Raw genomic sequence first — 16,606 nt, forward strand, 5'->3', positions numbered from 1 at the left:
TAAAGCTTATAAGCATTAAATTACTATTTTACCTCTCAAAAGTTAAAAAAATAATAAAAATGTGAAATGACCAAAATGCCCCTACGTCCACACACATTCACTGTTCACTCGACTCATCATTTTTCTATATATATTTATTTTACCTCTCAAAATTAAAAAAATAACATGGTACCCACGTGGATTCGTGGAATCTACAGACTTTTTTTTTTAAAGCTTATAAGCATTAAATTACTATTTTACCTCTCAAAAGTTAAAAAAATAATAAAAAATGTGAAATGACCAAAATGCCCCTACGTCCACACACATTCACTGTTCACTCGACCCCTCGTTTTTCTATATATTAAAGATATTTATATTTATATAGGCAAAAGAGACGTATTTCATTTGGTGTGCTTTTGTATATTTAATCAGAGAGATATTTACTATTTTATAAAAAAAACCAAATTCAATAATATATATGGATACTAGCTACTGTGCACGTGGGATCCACAAACTTTTTTTTTTAACTTATAAATGTTAAATTACTATTTTACCCCTCAAAAAGTTTTAAAAAAATAATAAAAAATGTGAAATGACCAAAATGTCCCTTCGTCCACACACATTCACTATTAACTCGACCCTCATTTTTCTATATATTAAAGATATATAGTGTCATAAATGGGCCGCACGTGTTATATTATAAACTAGAAATTGCTAGTGACTTCAATTCGTCAAGATGACGTTTAATTTGATATGTCATTTTCAATGTTAACTCACACACACACACATATATATATATATACTAGCTACTGTGCACGTGGTACCCACGTGGGATCTACAAACTTTTTTTTTAAAGCTTATAAGCGTTAAATTACTATTTTACCTCTCAAAAGTTAAAAAAATAATAAAAAATGTGAAATGACCAAAGTGCCCCTACGTCCACACACATTCACTGTTCACTCGACCCCTCGTTTTTCTATATATATATATATATATATATATATATATATATATATATATATATCGGTTTGTCTAGAGTGCCACTCTAAATCGCCACTCTTATCTCACTCTTCTTCCGTCCGATCTAAGCTCAAGATCTGATGATCTAATTCACCCAAAATTTCCGATATTTCAAAATTTTGTGTTATTGAAAAATTCAAAAAACATGAAATTTTTAATCATCGCTGAAATTGGAGAACTCTCTCTCTCTCTCGGCTTCTTCTCCAAACCGTATATTTGGCTTCGGATTAAGGTATTTTTCCACTTTTAATTCGTTTGATTTGTTGTTTAATTAGCTTGGATTTGTTTGAAATAAACCTACAATATGTTGTTTATATTGTAACGTCTCTTGGATTTGTTGTTTAATTAGCTTGGTTCTGTTTTTGTAATGACGTGCTATTTGTGAGGTGCTCGATCTTTACATAATTCCTGTGTGCTATTTTGAAGTGATATATCTTGATAGTTTTGATTTGCCTTGATATGTATGATAAAGATAAGAATGGCTTGATTTTTGTTAATGAGTTACATATGGTGTATAAGAGTTTGGGACAAAATTGTAGTGTTGGTGATTGTAAGAAGATGATTAAGAATGTTGATAGAGATGGGGATGGGTGTGTTAATTTTGACGAGTTTAAGACCATGATGGGTAGTGGGAAGTTAGGTGAAGTAGCATATTCGGTGAACTCGCCGAGTTTTAAATTTGTCGAGTTGGTGAAGTATATTCGGTGAACTATCATATTTTTGAACTCGTCGAAGTTCGTGAACTAGCATATTCGGTGAACTCTATCGAGTTTTGAATTGGTCGAGTTCGATTGAAGTAGCATATTCGGTGAACTCTCGAGTTTTAAATGTCGAGTTCGGTGAAGTAGCATATTCGGTGAACTCTGTCAGAGTTCGGTAAACTAGCATATTCGGTGAACTCTGTCAGAGTTTTGAACTCTGTCAGAGTTTTAAATTCTGATCGAGTTCGGTGAAGTAGCATATTCGGTGAACTCGCCGAAGTTTTAAATTTGTCGAGTTGATTGAAGTAGCATATTCGGTGAACTCTGTCGAGTTTTAAACTCGAGTGAAGTAGCATATTTGAAAAGTTCTGTGAACTAGCATATTCGGTGAACTGAAGCATAGTTTTGAACTCTGTCAGAGTTTTAAATTCTGTTAGAGTTCGGTGAAGTAGCATATTCGGTGAACTCTGTCAGAGTTCGGTGAAGTAGCATATTCGGTGAACTCTGTCAGAGTTCGGTGAATTAGCATATTCGGTTAACTCTGTCAGAGTTCGGTGAACTCTATCAGAGTTTTGATATTTAAGTTATTTACACTGTTTATGTACATTGGGATTTATGACTGTTTAAGTTATTTATATTTTTAATTTTTTCGATTTATATAAATGGAGACAGAGACATCAATCAATATCGAAGAAGACGTAGTTGGGTCTTCGTCTACTAAAGCCCCTGTTCAAGGCACACAAACATTAGCTGCTCCTTATATAGGAATGACTTTTACAAGTGTTGATGAGGCAAAGACTTATTACAAAGAGTATGGTCAACAAGAGGGATTTGAGACTCGTGTCGGACGACTTCCAAGCAACAAAATCGGTGGATTTGGTTAGTGGTTGTTTCTCGGGTTTGCTCACGTGAAGGGTTAACAAGAGAGATGAAGTCGATCAAGAAATACATCAACTATCCGGTGTGGTTGCCAAGCTAGAATAAGTATTAAGAAAAGAATGCATGAAGAGATATATGAGGTCGGCGTTGCTCATAATGACCATAGTCACGGTGCGGTGACCCCATCGAAGAGAATTTGCATGAAAACTAACAAACATATGCTTGAAGCGGTGAAGTGCTTGACCGAGATATTTAGTGATAACAGGTTTATCTGTTGGGAAAGTGGCATTTGTTTTCCATGGAGAGGAAGTTGGGTTTACGTAAAGATTGTTGGAACCATTATTATGGTTTGACCGAAAAGATGCCTAAAGAAGGTGATGAACCGCCGTCTTGCAATATTTTATGCGAGAAGAGTGCCGAGGATCCCCGGTTCTACTACGCTTATTGATTTAGATGAAAATGGGATGCGGTGAACTTTTTCGGGTTCATGGGAGGTCTCGATGCCGATTATGACTATTTGGGGGATGTTATGTCTTTTGATACCACATATCGTACCAATGCATATTCCATGCCTTTTGCCCCTTTCTTCGAGTCAACCATCATTATCGGTCGATTCAGTTTGGTTGCGCATTGTTGCTTCATGAGACGAAGATACATTCATATGGCTATTTAAGGCCGGCTTGCGACCATGGGTGGTCGTCGCCCAACCGCAATCATCATCGACCGGGATAGAAGCGATGACCGCGACCATTGCCAAAGTATTTCCTAGTACTCGTCATCATTATTGTCTTTGGCATATTATGCAAAAATTCAAGAGAAGATGTCATTTACCAAATTTGAGACATTGGTAACCGAGTTGAAGAACACTATTTCTTTTCGTATAGGATTGTTGATTTTGAGAGAAGATGGTGTACAATCATTGAGAAGTATGAGTTGTCCGAAAATCCTTGGTTGTGAGATATATTCAATGCGGGAGAAATGGGTTCCTTGTTATCTCGGTGGCACCTTTTTCTGGTGGTATGCACACGACCGGGTCGAAGTGAATCGATGAATGCTCATTATGACCGGTTTGTCAATTCGACGACTACGCTTTATGCAGGTTTGTACATGGTAATGAGAAGTCTTTGGCTTTGCTTGCTAGGAAAGAAAGAGATTCGATTACGCGACCGAGCATAGTTCACGGATTGTGCCTAACGATGCTTTCCTCCTTATGCATGCCGCAAAAGGTCTATAACGATCTCAATATTCAATAAATTTAAAGAGCAACTAGAAAAGGCAAAGATGGAGTACAAAATTGATGGGGAACAGATAGCGGTATGGAACCGGAAGCTAAGCTACATGGTGAAATGGAGAGACCTGGCTTTGAAGAATTCTGTTTGGAGAGTGAGTTTCGATAGAGGAACCTAGAGGGAGATCTGCGAATGCAAGTACTTTTCGGTTTATGGGTTTGCTTTGTGGTCATATATCTTAAAAAAGGTTTTATCTTATTTCTGAGATTGAAGAGATTCCAAACCATTTTAGATTGACGCGGTGGATGTAAAAGGCTAACACTTATAGAAGCGGAGTTTGATAATGGATTTGTGGTGGGAATGTCTCAAATGAACCTTTGAGAGTGGCTCATTCTATCAAGGTTGCTTCTCAAGTGGCTACGATCGTCGCGATAGTTTTGAGGGTTATTCATATTTTATTGAAAAGATTGGTGAAATGGCTATTGGAATTTCAAAGTTTAGTGAGACTTCCTACGAAAGAGACTTGAAGTTGCAGAGCCTCCAGTTGTAGAGCCGCCCGATACCTCGGTTAATACATCACGGGTTTTTTATTTGAATGTTTAATTTGATATAAATTTAGTGTTTAATTTGGTGTTTAATTTGATATAAATATTTATTTTAATTCGGTCTTTATTTCAGCTATTGATTTTGAATCCCAACATTTCTCAAACAAAAGGGAGGGGAAGAAGAAAGCGGATAGATGGAAATCCCCAAAGAGATAGCCCTAAACAATTCGGGGAAGAAAGTGTCACAGATGTGGAATGATTGCTAACCATGACTCGAGAAATTGTCCAGGAGAAAAAAATAATAATCAATGTCGATTGTAAGTATAGCTTTATTCAAAACTCTTTGATTTATTTGTTCACTAGTTCTAATGATATTTTATCTGCGCGTCGAATATTTGATTCTATATTGGTCCCAGATATTGTGTCATGGACTTCATTGATGTCTTGTGTGTCATGGACTTCATTGATGTCTGGACTTGTTAAGAGTGGTTTAGATATGGCAGCCTTGTTAGAGTTTTATCAAGTGTTGTTAAGTAGAACTGTGTCGAGGGTTGTGTTCTATTGCATCATTATGTCCATTGGATAGTATCTAATGTTGCCTTCTAGGCTCTAGATAGGAAACAACATAATGATAGACCGGTGCTTTTTTTGATAACTTCTTTCTCCCTTTTTATTTTCAAAGTTCAATATTGCTGGTTTAGGTTACTTTTGGGGAGTTTAATTAGACTGAGTTCTAATCTCATTGATGTTGTAGAAAAGAGAAGTATGGCTCAAGGAGAAATGGAGAATTTGGAGGCAAAGTTTTGCTTTAGGTAAAAATACTGCCTACTCATCTGTTCGTTTCCAGCCCCTCGACTTTGCATCAATCGATCTTGATCTTTTCATCATTTCTCTGCGGTTATGTTTCGATTTCTGAGTTCCACAAGATGCCCACAGTATCACTGCCACCTTGACTATGCACCATTCAAGAAAGTCGTCAAAATTGAGTTATTAGCTACAACGGGAGAAATTTGTCGCGAAAAAGAGCGAGAGAAGAAGCGAAGTGTTGAAAGAAGGTGGAGAAGTTGAAGAGAGTGAAACTTGGAGTGAAAGGCTTGAACAAGCCAAAGCTAGGTGTAAGCAGGCTATACTTGTTGCTAATTCATTCTGATGTGCTTAAATGTTGTAATACATAACAATAATATTTGGGATTGCATAAAGCATTTTGATGTGCTTATTATAAATGTTACTGTTGTTACACAAGCGCGCCCACTTGCAATTTTGTTCCGTAAGTTGATATGATGCATTGATGCAGATACTATACCACCAGTATAATGCCAACGTTTGTCAACAACAAATTTACCTAAACTCATATGATCATCAATCAACATCAACAAAATTTAGCTCAACTGATAAATTGCCAAAACACGAAACTTTTGTTTTTTTGCCTCTTGACCGGTGTGGCCACACCGGTCAAGGGGCAAAAAAACAGACACGTCATCATTTTTTTTATCCAAGTTCAAATCCAAACGATATGGCCACACCATTTGGACTTAGTCCCAAATGGTGTGGCCATGCCATTTGGGACTAAGTCCAAACGGTGTGGCCATATCATTTGGATTTGAACTTGGATCAAAAAAATGACGTGTCTATTTGAACTTAGTCCCAAACCGTTTGGACCATGTCGTTTGGGATTTGGGATTTGAACAGGGGAAAAATGGTGTTGTCTGTTTTTGCCTCTTGAGCGGGTGTGGCCACACCGTTTGGGACTAAGTCCAACAGACACCGTCATTTTTTGATCTAAGTTCAAATCCAAGCGATATGGCCACACCGTTTGGACTTAGTCTAAAAACACGCCACACCGGCCACTAACCGTTTGGGACTAAGTCCAAACGGATAAAAAATATCGTTTGGATTTGACTTAGTTCCAAAAAAAAAAATGGCGGTTGTTTTGACTTAGTTCCAACCGTTTGGACGGTGTGGCCATGTCGTTTGGGATTTGAATTGGGATAAAAATGGTGTTGTCTGTTTTTTTGCCTCTTGAACGGTGTGGTATGGCCATGTCGTTTGGGATTTGAACTTCGGTTAAAATGGTGTTGTTTGTTTTTGCCTCTTGAATGGTGTGGCCACACCGTTCAAGAGGCAAAAACAGATCTTTTGTGTTTTGCAAAAACATTGCGCATCGCATTAGATTTTTGTGTTTTGGCAAATAACATTTTGGGATTTTGGGATTTTTTGTGCATTAGATTATTAATAGAGATACTTCGCTGTGACAAATTAAAATCATAAGTTGTCGGAGAGCACAAGAAGAGCCATTGAATGGATATAAACCGAGATCTAAGCAAAGCACGCCAGAGCCCTGGTAAGTAGTATAACTGTTTACTCCACTGACAGCAGACGTCCTATTAAATTCAATGCCTGCTAATAGCAGAAACATAACCAAAGGCCATTCTTTGGCATGCCGTTTTATTAGATCTTGCACAAAAAAACCCTAGGATCTTAGGTGAACATCAAAAGAATGACAAGTCCAAAGCAAGATCACTATCATTTCATATTTCAACAATGTGACACCATGTGAAATACATTGTCTGAATTATTGAACATAAAGCTAAGTTGCTACATATCAACAACTTGCACTTACAAAAGAGTCCTAACATAACATTTTTTGACTACAAAGAGATTTCCAATCTAACTTTCTGACTTTAGTTGTATATCTAACTCTTTGTTCTTTATCTCCTTCCTGCAAAACAAAAAAATTGAATAAACAGATCAGTCAAGCAAAGTTAAATCAAACTGCTTTATTAAGGTCTGACAGAAAAACTAACCTCTCCACTTGCTTCCTCATGTTCACCATCTTCCTCCACCACCATTTGCCTAATTACCCCCAATAAAAACACATGAATCCAGTATAAATACTACCACATATGTCAAATCCAACACTAAATCTAGAAACCTCATTGATTGGAAAACTCTTGAACTTAAGTCATGATCAACTCTCAAAAGAACAAAGAAAGACAAATGCCAATAAACACTCCCCGCATCATCTCAAACAAGAAGTATACAACTCAGAAGATCGCCAAAGATCATCTCAACTAACACAAACTGAAAAGTAAAGCAAAACCCGCGATCATCTCAAATGCCAATAAACACTCCCCACATCATCTCAACTAACACAAACTGAAAAGTAAAGCAAAACCCACCAAAAAACAAACACAAATTCCAACTAAAATGATCTCCTAACTTTTTCTTTAGCTCCAAGACACATAGTACACTTACAACTCTCGGTTTCGCTAAAGAATCGAGTTAAGAAAGAAAGAATCTTGGAATCAATACCCCCTCATTTCCGGTCGCGATAATAACTCAGAGAGAATCAGGTAATAATGAGCATTTTTATCTACCGGAAAAAAACAAAACCACCCTCACTTCCCACTTCCCCACTTAAAACTCTAAAAAAATAATACAAGAAGATAAACACTATGATAAACACTATTGAGAACCCGATAAACCATTGAGAACCGACAAACAAACCATTTCCATTTCCAACACTTTCGTCCCAACACAAGATAAAAGGAGGTAAACTAACCAAACTAACCACTAAAACCCTAAACTAACCAAACTCAACATACCTAAATCTTATGCTCCTTCATGATATCGTCCGCCAATGAACTTGCACCGGGTCAAATTGTATGCCTCCATGAACTTCGTTACGTATCGTCACGGAATCGCTTGATCCACCCAATTGCGGGCCTTGATTGAGCAAGCGAGAAATTTCATCGACGACGGGGTCTTTGTCAAAATTAAAACGAAAAACTACATTAGTATATACATTTACATTTATAAAATACCAAAACAAAATAAAACAAAATTAACGTTATAAGATATTAACTCACCAGATTATGATATGGAAGACTCTGTAGGGAGTAGTGACTAAGATGATCAGGGTTTATCATTCGAATATAACTATTGTTTTCGTACCAACTCATGTATCTACTAACACACTCCCATGGATAAGACGGAATGGGTCATCGTTGTTCAAGTTGAATCAAGTGATTACGCCATTTACTCAATAGGAAAGGCCGAATATTAAATTTCACATCATACCAAGCGTCCGAAAGTAGTTGGCGTCGAGGTCTTTGGTCTTGGGGATCCGAGGGTACAAACCGCATATGACCCTTAACCGACGACAACCCTTGAAACATTATCTTTGCTTTCGACATTATCAAGAAAGCATATAAATCCCTCGAAAAATGCTATTTCATCCACGGCCGTGTAGCTCGGACTTCAACATAGGGATACCATTCAACCTGTCAAATAGCATATGATCAAGGAAATTAATCATTAACCACATACTAATAATATCAATTAATAAATAAAACTATTTACATACAAAAATGCTTACATCGGTACAAGTCATATTATCAATGGTGGCTCGGGTATGCTTCAATGCAGCTGTTGTGCTAGCATAAAAAGACTGAGTAACTGAGTACCTATGAGCACGGGACATGCTCAATTGATAGTCCTCATTTGGGTATGGCCTGAACACCGGGAATTACTCATAAATCCATGCCTACATTAATATAGACACCCAGTTAATATTGTAATAGATAGATAAAATTGACATTGAAAAGAAAAACAAAAAAACTAATACCTGTAGGAGAGTGAAATAGCCTGAAACACCCTTCACCTTGGCACTTGTGGCAGTCCCAAAGACAATACAAGTAAGCGGTAAGGCTGCACCCCACGCGTAGTCTCGATCTCGGCAAATTTCAAAAGCGGTCTCCGGATAACAAAGCGGAACTCTGCGGTTCAGGGCGATGTCGGTGAAGGCGGTACATCCAAAGAAAAATAACAGATAAGCTCTCACAAAGAAGCTGCACCTCTTTTTGGGTTGGCCTTCTTCACAACAACCCCATTTTCATCCGTAAATCTTCATCATTTACCTTCCCAAAGAAAGCTTCATCAAGAAATCCATCCTAACTTTGGAAGTGAACTTATTGGATTTCATCTCCGCATCTATCTTATCCATGGGTATGCCAAGATCTTTGTGGAGGAGTCTTTTTGTCTCTTCCAAGGTCAAATCAGTGTCCCCAGTCACTGCTTTGCCTCTGATCGGAACTCCTAAGAGTTGGGAAACATCATCCAACTTGATTGTCATCTCGCCCCACGGGATATGAAACGTGTTGGTCTCTGGATGCCACCTCTCCACAAACGCAGAGACCAACACAGGATCCTGATGCCTGTATACACCTAAGACCAGAGCACATAAGCCGGTCCTTTGAAGCTCCACGTGAAAAGTAGAACAGTTTGAACACTCTCCGATGATATCCCATTGTACCAACTTGTTTAGGTGCCCATGGCACTTCAACACCCCTCGCTCTGCCTAAAACAACAAAAACTTAGTATTAATGTATGCACAAGTTTAAGTAATACAAAATTTAAATACTAATAGACACTATATGATAATATTACACCCCTCTCCCCAAACATCACGAGCCCGCGTGTAATCTTTGTATAGTCATACAACAGATGTGACACACAAGGACCACCTCCATAAACACCTCTCTTGAACTCCAAGTCATTGTTAGACTTTCTCACAATATTCACTGGAGGTACAGGTACATGGACTTCCTCATCATCCTCGTCATCCTCCTCCTCCTCCTCCTCCGCGTCCTCTTTCTCCTCGTCAGTCTCCTCTTCTGCATCATCAACACCCTCTTCTTCACTATTAGCATGACTTAGAACTACACTCTTCCCACGATCCATATTTACGTCATCATCATCGTCATCATCATCTACATCTAAATCTAAATCTACATCTACATCTACATCTACATCACTCAGAACTGTCCCCTTTCTTCTCTTTTGATTTCCTAACTCTACACCACTTACAACATTACTGGGATCATCCGCTTTCCGATCCCCTCTACGAACTGATGTCGAAGTGGTTGTTCTCCTTCCTCTCTTTTTCTCAGGCTCCTCGTCGCGACCCGAACTACTACTCCCCCCACCTAACAACTTCTTAGCACCCGTGAAAACACTTTTTGCTGCATTCTTCACATTCACATTCTTTGTTCGAGGCATTGCTACAAAATAAATAGGAGTTAAAAATAAGACATTCAACTAATTCAAATTGTTGCAATACCAACGTGAAAAAACAAAGAACGAAATAAGGCGGTGTGCATGCCAATCATCTAAGGTGTGCATGCTATCTAGGCAAACTATACTCCCAAACGGTGTGGCCACAGTGAGCCACACCGGTCAAGGGGCAAAAAAACAGACACGTCATTTTTTTATCCAAGTTCAAATCCAAACGATATGGCCACACCATTTGGACTTAGTCGTCCCAAACGGTGTGGCCATATTTATATTTCAAAATTCGACAGAGTTCAAAACTCGGACATAGTTCACCGAATATGCTAGTTCAAAACTCTGACAGAGTTCACCGAATATGCTAGTCAAAACTATGACAGAGTTCAAAACTCTGACGGAGTTCACCGAATATGCTACTTCATCGAACTTCGAACTCTAATAAGAGTTCACCGAACTCGACGAAAAATTCAAAACTTCGGTTGTGTATTTTATAGTGAGTTCACGAATATGTTAGTTCAAAACTCGAAGTTAGAAGAGTTCACCAAACTCGGCTTTAATTCAAAACGGCGGAGTTCACGAATATGCTATTTCACGGTCAAGGGGGCAAAAAACTCGTCATTTTTTATCAGAGTTCATCCAAAGCGAATATGCTAGTTCAAAACTCGGCGAGTTCACGAGTTCAAAACTCGTTCGAAATTCAAAACTCGGCGAGTTCACAAAATATGCTAGTTTAAAACTCGGCCGAGTTCAAAACTCAAAACTCGGTCAGAGTTCACCGAATATGCTAGTTCAAAACTCCACGGAGTTCACAAAATATGATACTTCAAAACTCGACAGAGTTCACCGAACTCAAAACTCGACAGAATTCAAAACTCGGCGTGAGTTCACGAATATGCTAGTTTAAAACTCAGAGTTAACGAGTTTCAAAACTCGACAGAATTCAAAACTTCGGCGAGTTCACCCGAATATGCTAGTTCAAAACTCGGCGAGAGTTCACCGAATATGCTAGTTCAAAACTCTCGTGAGTTCACCAAACTCGACGAAATTCAATTCAAAACTCGTGAGTTCACCGAATATGCTAGTTCACCGAACTCTAGCAGAGTTCAAAACTCTGACCTAGTTCAAAACTGTTTTTTTTTCGTCTCTAGAACGTAGAACACTAGAACCCACATGCTTTGTTGTGTAAGGAAAGCTAATATACTCAGTCATATATGATTGCAACTTGAATTAGTATTTTCAATAATATACCACTAAGTAGGAGAATCTTCTATTAATCTTAATAAATTGGTTCATCATCAATTCAAAAAAAGAAAAACAAGAAAGATTTTTTATTTGTATGGCATTAAAATGGTAGGAGATTGTGGTAGAATCCTGAGGTTCCCAAGATCTAATCTCCACAAGGCCACACAACTAGTATATGATCAGATCGACTATCATAGTTTCTCGTTAAATTTGAATGAATGTCATGCTCATTCATTGAGACACTAAGAAGGTTTTATATGAAGCTTTCGATCATTACTTTCGGGGAAAAATTGCAAGTGAAACCTTGTTGTAGCAACATCTTCATTGGAATCCATAAAGAAACAAATAAAAAAACAACAACATAGATAATTAACAAAAACAAGTAGTACTTTGAAAGTAACTAAATTTTATTACTTTCTTTAGGTAAACCCATTGAAACTACAATTAGGAATCAGTGGTACCATAACCTAAACTAAAAATCAGTATGTAGAGCTTATTAGAACTTCCCACTGCCCATCATGGTCTTAAACTCGTCAAAATTAACACACCCATCCCCATCTCTATTAACATTCTTAATCATCTTCTTAAACAACATATTGTAGGTTTATTTCAAACGAATCCAAGCTAATTAAACAACAAATCAAACAAATTAAAAGTGGAAAAATACCTTAATCAAGAAGCCAAATACGGTTTGGAGAAGAAGAAGCCGAGAGAGAGAGAGAGAGACAGTTCTCCGATTTCGCGATGATTAAAAATTTCGTGTTTTTTGAATTTTTCAGTAACACGAAATTTTGGGTGAATTAGATCATCAGATCTTAAGGCGAGATCAGACGGCTAAGAAGAAGAGTGAGATAAGAGTGGCAGATTTAGAGTGGCACTTCAATCTTTATGCAGTATATAAACAACTAGCTAACATATAATTGAGGTGGGCGTTCTGAAACTAACACAAATTAGAAGAGCTGAATTACTTTGTACAATAAATCTAAGTCTAGTTTCCTATAAGTGTATGACATGTTAACTAAGTATAAAATCTAAGATTGTAATGTGAGCGAGTAAGTATTTTTTATGGTGTTTGCTTTTCTAGTTTGTTGTTGGTTTGTTGATTGTTTTAAAACTTGAGATTGCTTACGCTAGATAGGATCATAGGAATGTATAGGATGTACTTTGAGTTCAAAAATACATTATTCAATCAAAGTATAGAAACTAACCATTTGCTAGTGTTAATATTACTTTTTTCTTTTTTTTCTTTTTTTAATTGGGTTATATTGACATACCCCCCACCACTAGTTGCAATTAGGATTACCACCCCCCCCCCCCCAATTATAATTGAAATTAGGATTTTCCCCCCAACTTGACAGTTAAAAGGAGTCAACCAACAGTGGCTGTCAGTTGACTAGTCAAGGATCGTGAATTGTCCTAAATACCCTTTTTCTGTGGAAACTACGAAATTTGCCATTGACACTGTTTAAAGCCCACAACTCGACTTGCATACAGTAAGAAGATTGAACCCTAAAGTCAAAGCTAGAAAAACTCCCAAGATTCTAGAATGTTTCTGGCTGGGCTCCTCCTGAAGCAATCATCAAGTTAAACACTAACTGCACCTCTAAAGGCAACCGAGGCAGAGCTGGCGAACGTTTCGTCTTTAGTAATCATCAGGGAGCTGTTTTAGGCACCTATCTTAGTTGACTAGGTGTGGCATCAAGCTACAAAACTGAAAAATTGGGCAATTGTTGACAACATAACTAAAGCCACTGAGGAAAGGCATTATGGAGGCACCTCCGGGTAGAAATGACTCGGCAGCAGCCATTAAAGCTTTCCAAACCGATGGAGTCCTACGGAGAAGTAAAAGCAACAAGACATCAATGATCAATAACTTGCATGTGCGTTAATATTGGAAGCAACAAAAGGCACACCTTAAGTCTATATATTCCCTCTCGATACACAGGAACTATTCAAGGAGACGAATATATATCTATCATTTACCGAACTGTGTCAGCCTAGATACAAGTGAACTCCTGAATTATGCCTCCTTTGGTCTGAAATGTGGATCATATCATCACGATGTTTGTCTAATTAAGAGAAATTCCTAAAACAATATCCATTTTAAATGTCATGCGGTTACCTGAAACGTTCTAAATAAAATGAGGGGCCAGTGAAGCACAATGCAATAAATTCCGGGTTAGTGGAACTGCAAAACTAGCTTAAAATGGAACGACTCATAAACAAATACACCATCCATATTTAAAACAACGCCTCGACCATATCTCAGAACTGGAAGGAGAAACCAAAGCTTCATCCTATGCACAAACAAATATATGTGTGTGTGAATATTAAGAACTTGGTAAGATGGGTCAAGATTGTTGGAGTTATCCCTCACATGAGGAGAGAAACCGAGGATGAAACTTTTGAGTCGAGGAAGCGCCAGATGAGGATAAAAGCCAGCCTTTCAGAGTTCGGTAACATAGGGCGACCAGCTCAAAGTTAGCCTTCGGCTTCAGTCCGGTCTTGACTGGCCAAAGTGATTTCAGCCCAGCAGTCATTTTTCCGTGGGCTTTTTTTACGATACCAGCGAATTTGGTTTTGGAGATAAAACCAAAATCAAGGTTTTGGAAAACCTAAGAGTAAGAACCAAACAAGTCGGAAGGATTGGAATCGGACTAAAACAAAGAGAGAGAACCTTCTGAGAGACACAACCACAGAAAGAGATAAAGTGATCTAGTAAAGGTGAGGCGAAAGGAGATTGTAATCTTCCTTCCCATTTTATTAAGAACGGCTCTTGTGGAAGTAGGCATCATTGGCGAACCACGGTAAATCTTTGTGTTGTGGTTTGCTTTTCTTTGCTTTACATTATTATTTGTTGTTAATAGTTGTTTAGCGAGTTGGGCATGTTAGTATAGGTTGTAGTTGATATTTGGATTTTGTCAGGAGTTGAATTGAGTTCATACAAGTTATACGTGTAGTGGGGAACCGATTGGTATTGGTGTAATCCCAACAAGTGGTATCGAGCCTTGGTTAGAATAGCCTAGGGTGTTATCCAAATCTTGGTCGGAAGGTGTTTGTGAAATTCTGAGAGAAGATTTGAGGTTAAATAACTTGTAGAGATGGACCATTCCGTGAACACTCATATGATGAGTCTGAATAGGAAGAACTACACCATCACGGAAAGCCAAGATGGAAGACTTGCTATCTTGCAAAAGGACTTGGCACTTCCCATTGAGAATGAGGGAGTAAAACCGAGAAAAGGCGATGAAATTTTGAGTGGAAAAAGCTTTTGAAAAGCTATTGGGTACATTCGACAATGGATAGGCGGCGGTGTCTTTCACCATGTGGCCCAAGAGACTCTGACCTTCGGTCTATGGAAGAAACTTCGAAGACCTTTATGAGAGGAAGTCGGGTGGAAACAAAGTGCTAGTCGTTAAGAAGTTTTGCGAACCACGAAGTACCAAGAAGGTTCTTCAATGTCCGAGCATCTTAATGAAGTCTGAGAATATCATCAATCGGATGCATTTGATGAAGATCAATTTGGGAGGCGAAGTTGAGGCTTTGTTTCTATTAGGCTCTCTACCGAAAGTTGGGAGACATTAGCGGTTTCTCTACATGGAGCGGCCCAAGGATGGAATTGTTACCATGGAGATGGCTACCACGTCTTTGTTGAATGAGGAGACTAGAAGGAGTGCAAGAAGCAGCTCTTCTAACTTTCGAGGTCCTTTTCCGAGAAACGGGGAGAGGTGAAGCGAGAAAACCATCTCGTTCTAGAGGTGATGGCGAAGTAAATCTAGGGGTGAAGCTAGAACTCCTAAGGCGGAGAGGCAATGTTACTATTGTGCCACAAAGGCCACTTCAGATATGAGTCGTAGAACAACGAAGAGGGATGAGAAGAATAAGCGTGTACATGAAGACATGGTGCGGAGGAACGGAAACACAGCGGAGATACTACCGCACTAGTCGATGACCTAGTGGGAATTGTGTCGGTTGTGGTGTGTCTTTGTCACGAAAGTACCTCATGTCGGGGATCTGAGTGGGTGATAGATACAGAGCATCCTATCCGTCACACCCGCAGGGGATTCTTCACTACCTACGGTTGTGGTGAATATGGTGAAGTGAGGATGGGGTGCGATGGCGTCTCGAAGATTATAGGCATTGGAGATGTTCATGTAGAAACCAATGTCGGCTACACCTTGACACTCAAGGATGTAAGACATGTCCACGACATACGGTTAAGCCTAATTTAATTTGGGAAATTAGATGATGATGGCTTTGTAAACTTCGTTTGGTAGCGGGGTATGGAACCGGCGGAGGTTCCATTGTAGCGGCCAGGAGGAAAGAAAACTTGCTCTCTTTACAAAACACGAGGCTAGTTTGTGTAAAGCGAAGCGAATCGCGGCGAAGAAGAAGCTTCATCGAGCGTGGCACAAAGAGGCGTGTCACGTGGGCATAAAAGGGATGGAAGTTCTTGCTAAGCAAAAGGCCATGCCGGACATTAAAGGTACACATTTAAGTACATGTACTCATTGTTTGGTAGGAAAGCAACACGCAGGGGTGTCTTTCCAAAGATTCGAAATCTCACGAAAAGGACAGCGTCCTTGAACTAGTGCACTGGACTTATGTGGTCCTATGAGAGTGAAGTCCCACCGGGGAGCCGTACTTCTTGACATTCATTGATGATCGTCCAAGAAAGATATGGGTCTATAGTCACGAAGACCAAGGATGAAGTACTTGGCGTGTTTGAGAAATTCCACAAACATGGTGGAAAGAGAGACTGGGAAGTTGTTGAAGTGTATTCGCTCGGATAATGGGGGTGAGTACATTGGGCCATTTGAAGAGTATTGCGAGTCATGGGATTCGGTCATGAGCGCACCGTTCCCAGACACCGCATGACAGAATGGAATAGCGAGAGAGAATGAACCGTACCATTGTAGAGAGGATAAGATGCATGCTATCT

At 38.9% G+C, this 16,606-nt stretch overlaps 2 long non-coding RNA genes across 2 annotated transcripts; both read right to left on the minus strand.

Annotated features, from left to right (window-relative positions):
- Positions 1 to 6,856: 6,856 nt before the first annotated feature.
- Positions 6,857 to 7,207, minus strand: LOC147501124 (uncharacterized). The gene is made up of 2 exons (XR_015219984.1): positions 7,158 to 7,207; positions 6,857 to 7,072 (listed from the first exon to the last, which is right to left on the minus strand). It is a non-coding gene; the product is annotated as an uncharacterized LOC147501124 (long non-coding RNA).
- A 1,335-nt stretch (positions 7,208 to 8,542) lies between these two features.
- Positions 8,543 to 9,039, minus strand: LOC147501125 (uncharacterized). Its single transcript, XR_015219897.1, has 3 exons — positions 8,981 to 9,039; positions 8,732 to 8,899; positions 8,543 to 8,636 (listed from the first exon to the last, which is right to left on the minus strand). It is a non-coding gene; the product is annotated as an uncharacterized LOC147501125 (long non-coding RNA).
- Positions 9,040 to 16,606: the final 7,567 nt, after the last annotated feature.

The sequence above is a fragment of the Coptis chinensis genome, chromosome 4, assembly GCF_015680905.1.
Source record: "Coptis chinensis isolate HL-2020 chromosome 4, ASM1568090v1, whole genome shotgun sequence".
In the NCBI taxonomy this organism is placed as follows: domain Eukaryota; kingdom Viridiplantae; phylum Streptophyta; class Magnoliopsida; order Ranunculales; family Ranunculaceae; genus Coptis; species Coptis chinensis.